We start from the raw sequence: 12861 nt of genomic DNA, 5'->3' as shown, positions 1-12861 counted from the left end.
AAATAGTAAGTACTTTAAATAGGAACTAGGACTTCTATGGTTTAATTAACATTTGTACTACAAAAGAATAACTTTTGAAGAACAGGTTAATAAGAACAAGAACTACTTTAAATAGGAGCTAAGTGCTATTAGGGTTTACTAATAGGGCTAGTTGGTGCTTAAGTAGAAGTGATCTACATGTAGCAAGTATTAGTAGGTTTATTACTATGGTTTCTCCTAAGCATCATATCAAAGGATGGTTATCAAGATGGTTCTATAAGTTAGCTATTAGGGTCTACTATGGTTTCACATTTTCTTCACTAAGTAACCTCTAATAACTTCTAAACTAGGTGGCGGCTTACCATTTCCTAAGTAGGGTTTAGTTGAATAGGAGCATGTGATATGAATTGTTACACAAGGTTGGTACTAAGGTTTATTATTATAGTTCTACTAAATTATGATGGTTGAGGTTGATTCTAATGGGGTGGTGAATAGGAGTAATGATCAATGGCACTATTCTAATTAACAAGCTAGGGTTTATACCTATGTGACATTAGTGGATCATATAGGTTTTAATTAAGAATAGGAACATGAAATGATAGTCTCATGTGACTTGGTTTTATGCTAGTGGATCATAAGCATGCATTCAATTGTTGCTTATTAGGGTTCTACATGTAAATTAAATCTCCCATGATCACATGTTATAAACCCCTAGGGTTTTAGGGTTGCACTAATTTAGGATGATCACATGAAGTAATGGGATCAAGGTCTTACTCAAATTGAAACTAGGGTTTCTAAGCTATGGTATAACTCCTAAAATTATAATTGGCAATATAGGTGTGGTTACTAATTGCTTTGAAACAAAATCAGTAATGGTTTGACATTTAATTAATTTTCACAAGAATTTGTAATTGTTTAAGAAAATAGAAAATAACAATTTTCAAATTAGGGTTTATGGATTACCACTAATATTTAAGTTAATGAAAACATGATTAAGAAAATTAATCTTAACATTTTATTTTCTTACTGAATAGCTAAGATTTAATTTTGAAACTTAACTAATTATTGAATTCAAATTAAGCTTCAAATAAATGAAAAGGCATAATGAATGAAGTTAAAAATAAATGGATTTTCATTTTGTCACACATTTTTGTTTTATATTTTATTTGAATAGATTTTATTTTTGTGAGCATTTTGATATATTATTTATATTTTTCTGAGTTGAAATGAATTTTATATGATTTTACAAAGTTTCAGTGATTTTCTGGAATTTATAATTAATTGGAAATACTAAACCTACCGGTTCACTTTTACCCCTAGACACAGACAGGTGGGACCAAGTCCAGGTCACCTGCCTCGTTGGCAGCTGACCGAGTCAAAGCAACCAAAGGGTCCCGCCAGACACGTCACCCTCGCCGGCGGCTAAACGTCGGCGACCAGTATACGGCGGCGCTAGCGATTTAGAGATCCCCTGGATGCGCGGATAGGTGCTCTAGAATCGCCACGACATGAGGAACACGATGGTGGTGGCGGAATGGGCTAATGGTCACCGGAGCTTCATCGGAAACCATGTCCCGCGGCGGTGCTACTCCGGTGGAAATCGAATCAGAGGCTACAGGAGGTTCTAGCATGTGAGATCTAGCTCTACAGATGCGTATGCTCACCCTGAAGCTCAAGGTGTGGTCGGCTCCGGCGATGGTCGACGGAGACGACGGCGATTGGCGATTTCCCGGCGATGTGCTGCAGAAGGGAACGCCGAGATTGATCCTCCACACGGCTCCCCTGGATGCTGGGCTCCTCCCAGATGCTCCTTGAGTCCAGGCGCTCCTCCTGGACCACGCGCCAGAGGCTGGGGTGGCTTTGGCTGCTGCGGTCCAGGTAAGTTTCCCTCTCTTTCTCTTTTCTGTTTTCTTTTCAATTTTCTGTTTTTATTTCCTGGTTTCTATTTGTTATTTGGATTCAAATTTGAATTCTGGTTTTGCTTTGCAGGTTCTAAAACATTTGAATATCAGTATCACTTGATAATAGTGGTTACTGCATTGTCTTGTTGTTTAAACAAATATTTAGTTTAGGATTTAATTGATATCTTATGAGGCTTGAGTAAAATATAAATGGTTTAGTTATTTATTTCAATTCCCTTTTTAATTTAGGAACCATATCTATTTAAATGATTTGAAGTTTAGAACATGTGCATGGTGAACACATTTTATTTTTCTAGTGCTTAACCATAGTGATTATGCACATATAGTTCAATTATGGATAGGGTTTAACAAATGGTAAAGGAAATGGAATGGTGTTATGATTTTATGTGGATGATAGTTCTTAGGGTTTAAGAATTTGATGATGCTTCATTAATTGAAATATAAAATAGGCATGAGGCATGGCAGGGTTTTACTTATAATCCAAAGTGATACTTGGATTGAAATGCAAAGGTGATCTAGGGTTTTAGTTGTGATCACCCAATTGATACACAACCAAGAATTAGGATATGAACATAAGCTTTGATTATGTTTTATTGGCTAGCTAGGGTTACTCTAGTGTTTGGATAAACAAGGTTTAGGTTTAATGACATTACTCCTCCATACAAGGCATGAGGATTGGTTTGGGGTTAACTACTGGTGATATACTTATTATTTTATGTGATAGATGAGATCTATTAATCATATGTGTTTAACTTATCATCTATATTTACAAGGTATAATCATGCATTAGACAAGATTCACTCATTCCTCACTAATCCCTTTTTAATATTCCTCTCATCACACTCATCCTAGATTCTTAGGGTTTATAATTAATACCAAGTTGTGATGATCATGGAATTGGTTTGCTAAGGTATTGTGATTGAAATAGGGTTCTCACCTCCAAGATTAAATATTGACTTGAACATCTAGGATTAGTACTACTCTAATATTCTTTTATGGCATGGCTATGATTAGTATTATAACTTCTCTCACTTCTAAATGTCTTGGAATATTCTAAGGTCCTACTCAAGAGATGATGATATGATCCTCTAAATATATGGTTTCCCTAGGAATTCTACCTTGGTATCTTCTGTAGCTTGTTCTTCAGGAAATCTGATAAACCTGCATCTTGTGGTATGCCTCCACCTCCTAGCTTCTTCATCTTGATCCTAGCTAATTCACATGGAGTGGCTCTATGTGTTTGTTCCCATGTATCATGGTACTTGATGAGCAAATGGATGAAGGGTGTGGCTCTATTTATAGGCTTGGGCAAGCTCTAGTATCATGACACATAGGTGGTGACTCTTGTGTTGGTTTGATGAGTAAGGTGCTTGGTTGTCATGCCCTCATCCATAGCAATCCTTTGAGCATGAGGTGGCAAGACTTGGAAAGCAAGTCATGTAGATATTTTCATCCCATGTGGCATAGAGATTATCCTCTCATATGATTTATTTTTTAGATAGCCAAGTGGCATTTGTTACTAAATATCTTGTGGATGGTTTTATTATTGTTGATGGGTCACTATATCATATTTGATTGGATTTATATTATAATATTGATCAAAAGATCAAGGTTGAAGGTTATTCCTCAAATTTGGATAGTTGGTGTTTGATTTCACCAAGGCATGATCATATGAGTTTCAAAATACTCATAGTCAGTTTGATTCAAATAGTTTGAACTATAAATCGTAATGTAAATGGATTTAGTTTTATGATATTCCATATACTTAATAAGTTATGATTTAAATAAGAATGTGTGGCTTTTATGCACTTTAGACCCTGTGGTTTACCTTATTTGGTAATAAGTTTAGAAGTGAATTAATTTTCACACAAAGGTAGTTGCTAACTTTTAAGTGTTAATAAGTTAGGGTTTGATTCTTAAAGAATGTGTTGTTGTAAATATAATTCCATTTGACCTAATCCATAGATCAAATCATCTCTACCCAAAACAAGGTTTTAACAAAGATCACAGTGAAGTTTATAGCGCTTGACTTGATGATCTACTTCAGTTCCAGCAAGTCAAGTGAAACTTCAGTTACTGTGGTAAGTTTTATTTGAAAGCGCGAAAATTCCCCGGATTTTCTATGCATGAATGCAATGCACACTTTGGTGTTCTCTCATTTTATAGCCTCTAAACCTGGGATATTACAGTTTGCTGCACTAAATCAAAACACAAAAAAAAAATTAGTTGCTAGTTTTACTTTATTTGCTATCTAGTTTGCTATATCAAAAACCCAAAAAAAATTAGTTACACGCATTTACTTTATTATCATGTCTAGTCCCGTAGTTGTTACTCTATCACCTGAGGAATCGATCTTCACTTTTAAACAAGGAGGTGAAGAGAATTTTAAAGAGGCATGGTCTAGAATTTTTGATGCTTATAGTAAAACTGAACCTAAAATGACCTTAAGTTTGCTTCTTAGTAATTTCTATTTCGGGCTTATTCTTCGCTATAGATATGCCTTAGATGCTGTAGTGGGAGGAGATTTCCTTCATTGTGATGGGGATCAAGCTTTTAATGCCATAAGGAAATTGATTACATCATTTAGCTCCGATAATAATTTTGATCCATCTCATGCTAGCATGCATAATAGATTAAACACTATTGAAACAAATATATCATGTTTAAAGGAAGTGTATAACCGAATACGCGAATACTATGATTATGTTCCATTAAGCTTCGAACCTTCAATGTGGGTGCCTACCGTTAAAGCTACTATTGGTGGTGAAACTTTTCCTGCTCGTTGTGATATTATGTCCGAGTTTTGCCTCATGCCTGAAAAAATTTATAAATCTTTGACACTTTGGGGACTTACTGAAGGGGGAGAAGAAATAACTCTTGCGGATAACTCTGTTGTAATTCCTAAGGGTATAGCTGAAGGTGTTTTCACAACCTTTCTTGGAAGGACGGTATCCACTGATTATCTCGTTATTGAATGAGTAGGGACAGGACAAATCACGCTTGGAAGATCCCTGCTGAAACTCATGGGAGCAGTCATAGATGTTGGGAAAGGCACTCTAAATTTTACCTCTATGATACGTCTCCGACGTATCGATAATTTCTTATGTTCCATGCCACATTATTGATGTTATCTACATGTTTTATGCACACTTTATGTCATATTCGTGCATTTTCTGGAACTAACCTATTAACAAGATGCCGAAGTGCCGATTCTTTTTTTCTGCTGTTTTTGGTTTCAGAAATCCTAGTAACGAAATATTCTCGGAATTGGACGAAATCAACGCCCAGGGTCCTATTTTGCCACGAAGCTTCCAGAAGACCGAAGAGGAGACGAAGTGGGGCCACGAGGTGGCCAAACCCTAGGGCGGCGCGGCCCCTGCCCTGGCCGCGTGGCCCTATGGTGTGGGCCCCTCGTGCCCCATCCTGACCTGCCCTTCCGCCTACTTAAAGCCTCCGTCGCGAAACCCCCAGTACCGAGAGCCACGATACGGAAAACCTTACTGAGACGCCGCAGCCGCCAATCCCATCTCGGGGGATTCAGGAGATCGCCTCCGGCACCCTGCCGGAGAGGGGATTCATCTCCCGGAGGACTCTACGCCGCCATGGTCGCCTCCGGAGTGATGTGTGAGTAGTCTACCCCTGGACTATGGGTCCATAGCAGTAGCTAGATGGTTGTCTTCTCCCCATTGTGCTTCATTGTCGGATCTTGTGAGCTGCCTAACATGATCAAGATCATCTATCTGTAATTCTATATGTTGCGTTTGTTGGGATCCGATGAATAGAGAATACTTGTTATGTTGATTATCAAAGTTATGTCTATGTGTTGTTTATGATCTTGCATGCTCTCCGTTACTAGTAGATGCTCTGGCCAAGTAGATGCTTGTAACTCCAAGAGGGAGTATTTATGCTCGATAGTGGGTTCATGTCTCCGTGAATCTAGGGAAGTGACAGAAATCTCTAAGATTATGGATGTGCTGTTGCCACTAGGGATAAAACATTAGTGCTATGTTCGAGGACGTAGTTACTGATTACATTACGCGCAATACTTAATGCAATTGTCTGTTGTTAGCAACTTAATACTGGAGGGGGTTCGGATGATAATCTGAAGGTGGACTTTTTAGGCATAGATGCATGCTGGATGGCGGTCTAGGTACTTTGTCGTAATGCCCAATTAAATCTCACAATACTCATCATAATATGTATGTGCATTGTTATGCCCTCTCTATTTGTCAATTGCCCAACTGTAATTTGTTCACCCAACATGCTGTTTATCATATGGGAGGGACACCTCTAGTGAACTGTGGACCCCGGTCCAATTCTCTTTACTGAAATACAATCTACTGCAATACTGTTCTACTGTTTTCTGCAAACAATCATCATCCACACTATACATCTAATCCTTTGTTACAGCAAGCCGGTGAGATTGACAACCTCACTGTTTCGTTGGGGCAAAGTACTTTGGTTGTGTTGTGCAGGTTCCACGTTGGCGCGGAATCTCGGTGTTGCGCCGCACTACATCCCGCCGCCATCAACCTTCAACGTGCTTCTTGACTCCCTCTGGTTCGATTAAACCTTGGTTTCTTGCGAGGGAAACTTGCCGCTGTGCGCATCACACCTTCCTCTTGGGGTTCCCAACGGACGTGTCAACTACACGCATCAAGCAAATTTCTGGCGCCGTTGCCGGGGAGATCAAGACACGCTGCAAGGGGAGTCTCCACTTCCCAATCTCTTTACTTTGTTTTTGTCTTGCTTAGTTTTATTTACTACTTTGTTTGCTGCACTAAATCAAAATACAAAAAAATTAGTTGCTAGTTTTACTTTATTTGCTATCTTGTTTGCTATATCAAAAACACAAAAAAATTAGTTACTTGCATTTACTTTACTTGATTCATCATGTTTCCTTTTAATTTTACCACAAAAGACATACCGGTAGGACGTGGGTCTATAGTTGGGAGAAATAATAGAGAAGAATTTTTCAATCATGTTAGTACCTTTGAAGATTTTGAAGATAGACACTTGGTAGACCTTGCTCCCACTTATGAAATTGCTTCTGCGCATTTAGTTCGCCTGTTGGAAACTAAATTTGTTAATCTCAATCCTATAATCCAACACATGTTCCTTACACTTGGTGATATGGAAGAGGGGGAAAAGAAAGATTTTGTTTTAGAAACCCTTCTTAGAGAATTTGGTGGTCTAGCAAGAGAAGCTAGAAAGATCTTTGCTAAATTTAATATGCTTGGTTCTCATACTAATTTTGTTAGTCTCCTTGAAGAGATGGACATGGATAGAATAAGATACACTAATAATATTGATGATGGAGGGGAGATCAAAGCACCAATACCATGTAAACTCCTAGCTATGAATGATGCACTAGAAAATAACTATGCTTGGCTTGTTCCCGAAAATTTGTTTGAGGAGAGTAGCAAGCCCAAGACTAATGAAAGGGAGACGCTAAAACTTATGTATCCAATATACTATGCTTGGTTGAGAAAAATCCACACCCCGCTGTAGAAGTACCACCCTTCGATAATACTTGATACACACTTTCTGCGCCTAGCTGAAAGGCGTTAAAGAAAAGCGCTTATGGGAGACAACCCATGTTTTTACCTACAGTACTTTGTTTTTATTTTGTGTCTTGGAAGTTGTTTACTACTGTAGCAACCTCTCCTTATCTTAGTTTAGTGTTTTATTGTGCCAAGTAAAGTCTTTGATAGTAAAGTTCAAACTAGATTTGGATTACTGCGCAGTTTCAGATTTCTTTGCTGTCACGAATTCCGACCTGCCTCTCTGTAGTTAGCTCAGAAAAATATGCCAATTTACGTGCGTGATCCTCAGATATGTACGCAACTTTCATTCAATTTGGGCATTTTCATTTGAGCAAGTCTGGTGCCATTTTAAAATTCGTCAATACGAACTGTTCTGTTTTGACAGATTCTGCCTTTTATTTCGCATTGCCTCTTTTGCTATGTTGGATGAATTTCTTTGATCCATTAATGTCCAGTAGCTTTATGCAATGTCTAGAAGTGTTAAGAATGATTATGTTACCTCTGAACATGTTAATTTTTATTGTGTACTAACCCTCTAATGAGTTGTTTCGAGTTTGGAGTAGAGGAAGTTTTCAAGAATCAAGAGAGGAGTATGATGCAATATGATCAAGGAGAGTGAAAGCTCTAAGCTTGGGGATGCCCCGGTGGTTCACCCCTGCATATATCAAGAAGACTCAAGCGTCTAATCTTGGGGATGCCCAAGGCATCCCCTTCTTCATCGACAACATTATCAGGTTCCTCCCCTGAAACTATATTTTTATTCCATCATATCTTATGTGCTTTGCTTGGAGCATCGGTTTGTTTTTGTTTTTTGTTTTGTTTAAATAAAATGGATCCTAGCATTCACTTTGTGGGAGAGAGACACGCTCCGCTGTAGCATATGGACAAGTATGTCCTTAGTTTCTACTCATAGTATTCATGGCGAAGTTTCTTCTTCGTTAAATTGTTATATGGTTGGAATTGGAAAATGATACATGTAGTAAATTGCTAAAATGTCTTGGATAATGTGATACTTGGCAATTGTTGTGCTCATGTTTAAGCTCTTGCATCATATACTTTGCACCCATTAATGAAGAAATACATAGAGCATGCTAAAATTTGGTTTGCATATTTGGTCTCTCTAAGGTCTAGATAATTTCTAGTATTGAGTTTGAACAACAAGGAAGACGGTGTAGAGTCTTATAATATTTACAATGTGTCTTTTATGTGAGTTTTGCTGCACCGGTTCATCCTTGTGTTTGTTTCAAATAGCCTTGCTAGCCTAAACCTTGTATCGAGAGGGAATACTTCTCATGCATCCAAAATACTTGAGCCAACCACTATGCCATTTGTGTCCACCATACCTACCTACTACATGGTATTTCTCCGCCATTCCAAAGTAAATTGCTTGAGTGCTACCTTTAAAATTCCATCATTCACCTTTACAATATATAGCTCATGGGACAAATAGCTTAAAAACTATTGTGGTATTGAATATGTACTTATGCACTTTGTCTCTTATTAAGTTGCTTGTTGTGCGATAACCATGTTCCTGGGGACGCCATCAACTATTCTTTGTTGAATTTCATGTGAGTTGCTATGCATGTTCGTCTTGTCTGAAGTAAGAGAGATCTACCACCTTATGGTTAAGCATGCATATTGTTAGAGAAGAACATTGGGCCACTAACTAAAGCCATGATCCATGGTGGAAGTTTCAGTTTTGGACATATATCCTTAATCTCATATGAGAAAATTATTAATTGTTGTTACATGCTTATGCATAAAAGAGGAGTCCATTATCTGTTGTCTATGTTGTCCCGGTATGGATGTCTAAGTTGAGAATAATCAATAGCGAGAAATCCAATGCGAGCTTTCTCCTTAGACCTTTGTACAGGCGGCATAGAGGTACCCCTTTGTGACACTTGGTTAAAACATGTGCATTGTGATGATCCGGTAGTCCAAGCTAATTAGGACAAGGTGCGGGCACTATTAGTATACTATGCATGAGGCTTGCAACTTGTAAGATATAATTTACATGATACATATGCTTTATTACTACCGTTGACAAAATTGTTTCATGTTTTCAAAATCAAAGCTCTAGCACAAATATAGCAATCGATGCTTTTCCTCTATGGAGGACCATTCTTTTACTTTCATTGTTGAGTCAGTTCACCTATTTCTCTCCACCTCAAGAAGCAAACACTTGTCTGAACTGTGCATTGATTCCTACATACTTGCATATTGCACTTATTATATTACTCTATGTTGACAATATCCATGAGATATACATGTTACAAGTTGAAAGCAACCGCTGAAACTTAATCTTCCTGTGTGTTGCTTCAATACCTTTACTTTGAATTATTGCTTTATGAGTTAACTCTTATGCAAGACTTATTGATGCTTGTCTTGAAGTACTATTCATGAAAAGTCTTTGCTATATGATTCACTTGTTTACTCATGTCATATACATTGTTTTGATCACTGCATTCACTACATATGCTTTACAAATAGTATGATCAAGGTTATGATGGCATGTCACTTGATACGTCTCCGACGTATCGATAATTTCTTATGTTCCATGCCACATTATTGATGTTATCTACATGTTTTATGCACACTTTATGTCATATTCGTGCATTTTCTGGAACTAACCTATTAACAAGATGCCGAAGTGCCAGTTGCTGTTTTCTGCTGTTTTTGGTTTCAGAAATCCTAGTAACGAAATATTCTCGGAATTGGACGAAATCAAAGCCCAGGGGCCTATTTTCTCACGAAGCTTCCAGAAGTCCGAAGGAGAGACGAAGAGGGGCCACGGAGGGGCCACACCCTAGGGCGGCGCGGCCCCCCCCTTGGCCGCGCGGCCCTGTGGTGTGGGGCCCCCGTGCCGCCTCTTGACCTGCCCTTCCGCCTACAAATAGCCTCCGTGACGAAACCCCCAGTACCGAGAGCCACGATACGGAAAACCTTCCAGAGACGCCGCCACCGCCGATCCCATCTCGGGGGATCCAGGAGATCGCCTCCGGCACCCTGCCGGAGAGGGGAATCATCTCCCGGAGGACTCTACACCGCCATGGTTGCCTCCGGAGTGATGAGTGAGTAGTCTACCCCTGGACTATGGGTCCATAGCAGTAGCTAGATGGTTGTCTTCTCCCCATTGTGCTATCATTGTCGGATCTTGTGAGCTGCCTAACATGATCAAGATCATCTATCTGTAATCCTATATGTTGCGTTTGTTGGGATCCGATGAATAGAGAATACTTGTTATGTTGATTATCAAAGTTATATCTACGTGTTGTTTATGATCTTGCATGCTCTCCGTTACTAGTAGATGCTCTGGCCAAGTAGATGCTTGTAACTCCAAGAGGGAGTATTTATGCTCGATAGTGGGTTCATGCCTGCATTGACACTGGACGATGTGAGAAAGTTCTAAGGTTGTGTAGTGCTGTTGCCACTAGGGATAAAAAATTAGTGCTCTGTTCAAGGATGTAGTCACTAGTTACCTTACGCGCCATACTTAATGCAATTGTCTGTGGTTAGCAACTTAATGCGGAGGGGTTCGGATGATAACCTGAAGGTGGACTTTTTAGGCATAGATGCAGTTGGATGACGGTCTATGTACTTTGTCGTAATGCCCAATTAAATCTCACTGTACTCATCATGATATGTATGTGCATGGTCATGCCCTCTTTATTTGTCAATTGCCCAACTGTAATTTGTTCACCCAACATGCTGTTTATCTTATGGGAGAGACACCTCTAGTGAACTGTGGACCCCGGTCCAATTCTCTTTACTGAAATACAATCTACTGCAATACTTGTTCTACTGTTTTCTGCAAACAATCATCTTCCACACAATACGGTTAATCCTTTGTTACAGCAAGCCGGTGAGATTGACAACCTCACTGTTTCGTTGGGGCAAAGTGCTTTGGTTGTGTTGTGCAGGTTCCACGTTGGCGCCGGAATCTCTGGTGTTGGGCCGCACTACATCCCGCCGCCATCAACCTTCAACGTGCTTCTTGGCTCCTCCTGGTTCGATAAACCTTGGTTTCTTTCTGAGGGAAAACTTGCTGCTGTGCGCATCATACCTTCCTCTTGGGGTTCCCAACGAACGTGTGAATTACACGCCATCAAGCATATTTTCTGGCGCCGTTGCCGGGGACCAGAAAGCTACACCACAGGGATTTCCTCCCTCTTCAACCCCGCGCCAGTCCTGGACAGCATCAAATATTTTCTGGCGCCGTTGCCGGGGAGATCAAGACACGCTGCAAGGGGAGTCTCCACTTCTCAATCTCTTTACTTTGTTTTTGTCTTGCTTAGTTTTATTTACTACTTTGTTTGCTGCACTAAATCAAAATACAAAAAAATTAGTTGCTAGTTTTACTTTATTTGCTATCTTGTTTGCTATATCAAAAACACAAAAAAATTAGTTTACTTGCATTTACTTTATCTAGTTTGCTTTATTTACTACTGCTAAAATGAGTAATCCTGAAGTTGAAGTTCGTTCGTTTAAGCAACAAGGGGGAGAATGTTTAAGAGATGCTTGGTATAGAATTATTAATGCCCATAATAGGTGCACTAAGAAACACTCCACCACTATTTTACTCAGGAATTTTTATGTTGGTATCTCTAGCTGGAATAGGCATGTTCTTGATTGTCTCGTAGGAGGTAACTTCTTAAGTACCCCTGCATTAGAAGCTAGCTGCATTATTGAGAGTCTATTTGGAATACCCCCTGTTGATAAAGTTAAAACTGAAATCTCTCTTGAAGATGTTATGAAAAAATTGGAAACCATAGAGAAAAATTTTCCAAGTATTGAAGCTAAATTGGAAATGTTACTTGATAAAACTGATGAACTTGATAAATCCTTAGTAGGAATCGATGAAAGAATTAGTGCCCTAGGAACTTGTGTTGTCCATGATGATCAAATTAATAGGATTGATGAACTTGAAAAGGCTATGGGAACCTTGGGTTCAACATTTTCTTCTCTTAAATATAAGGAGAAAGCTTATGTGGGTAAGGAGCAAAAGTTTATGTATGTCTCTAAAGTGCCTAGACCAAAGAAGTATTATTATAGGCCTAAAATTGACAAAGCCCTTAGTACCACCATGGATGGGGGAGCTCATGATAACAATGCACCACCCTTCGATAATACTTGATACACACTTTCTGCGCCTAGCTGAAAGGCGTTAAAGAAAAGCGCTTATGGGAGACAACCCATGTTTTTACCTATAATACTTTGTTTTTTATTTTGTGTCTTGGAAGTTGTTTACTACTGTAGCAACCTCTCCTTATCTTAGTTTTGTGTTTTGTTGTGCCAAGTTAAGCCGTTGATAGAAAAGTAAGTACTAGATTTGGATTACTGCACAGTTCCAGATTTCTTTGCTGTCACGAATCTGGGTCCAGCTCCCTGTAGGTAGCTCAGAAAATTAAGCCAAT

Source organism: Lolium perenne, chromosome 6, assembly GCF_019359855.2.
Source record: "Lolium perenne isolate Kyuss_39 chromosome 6, Kyuss_2.0, whole genome shotgun sequence".
Classification (NCBI taxonomy): Eukaryota; Viridiplantae; Streptophyta; class Magnoliopsida; order Poales; family Poaceae; genus Lolium; species Lolium perenne.
Note: the sequence above shows the minus strand (reverse complement) of the source record.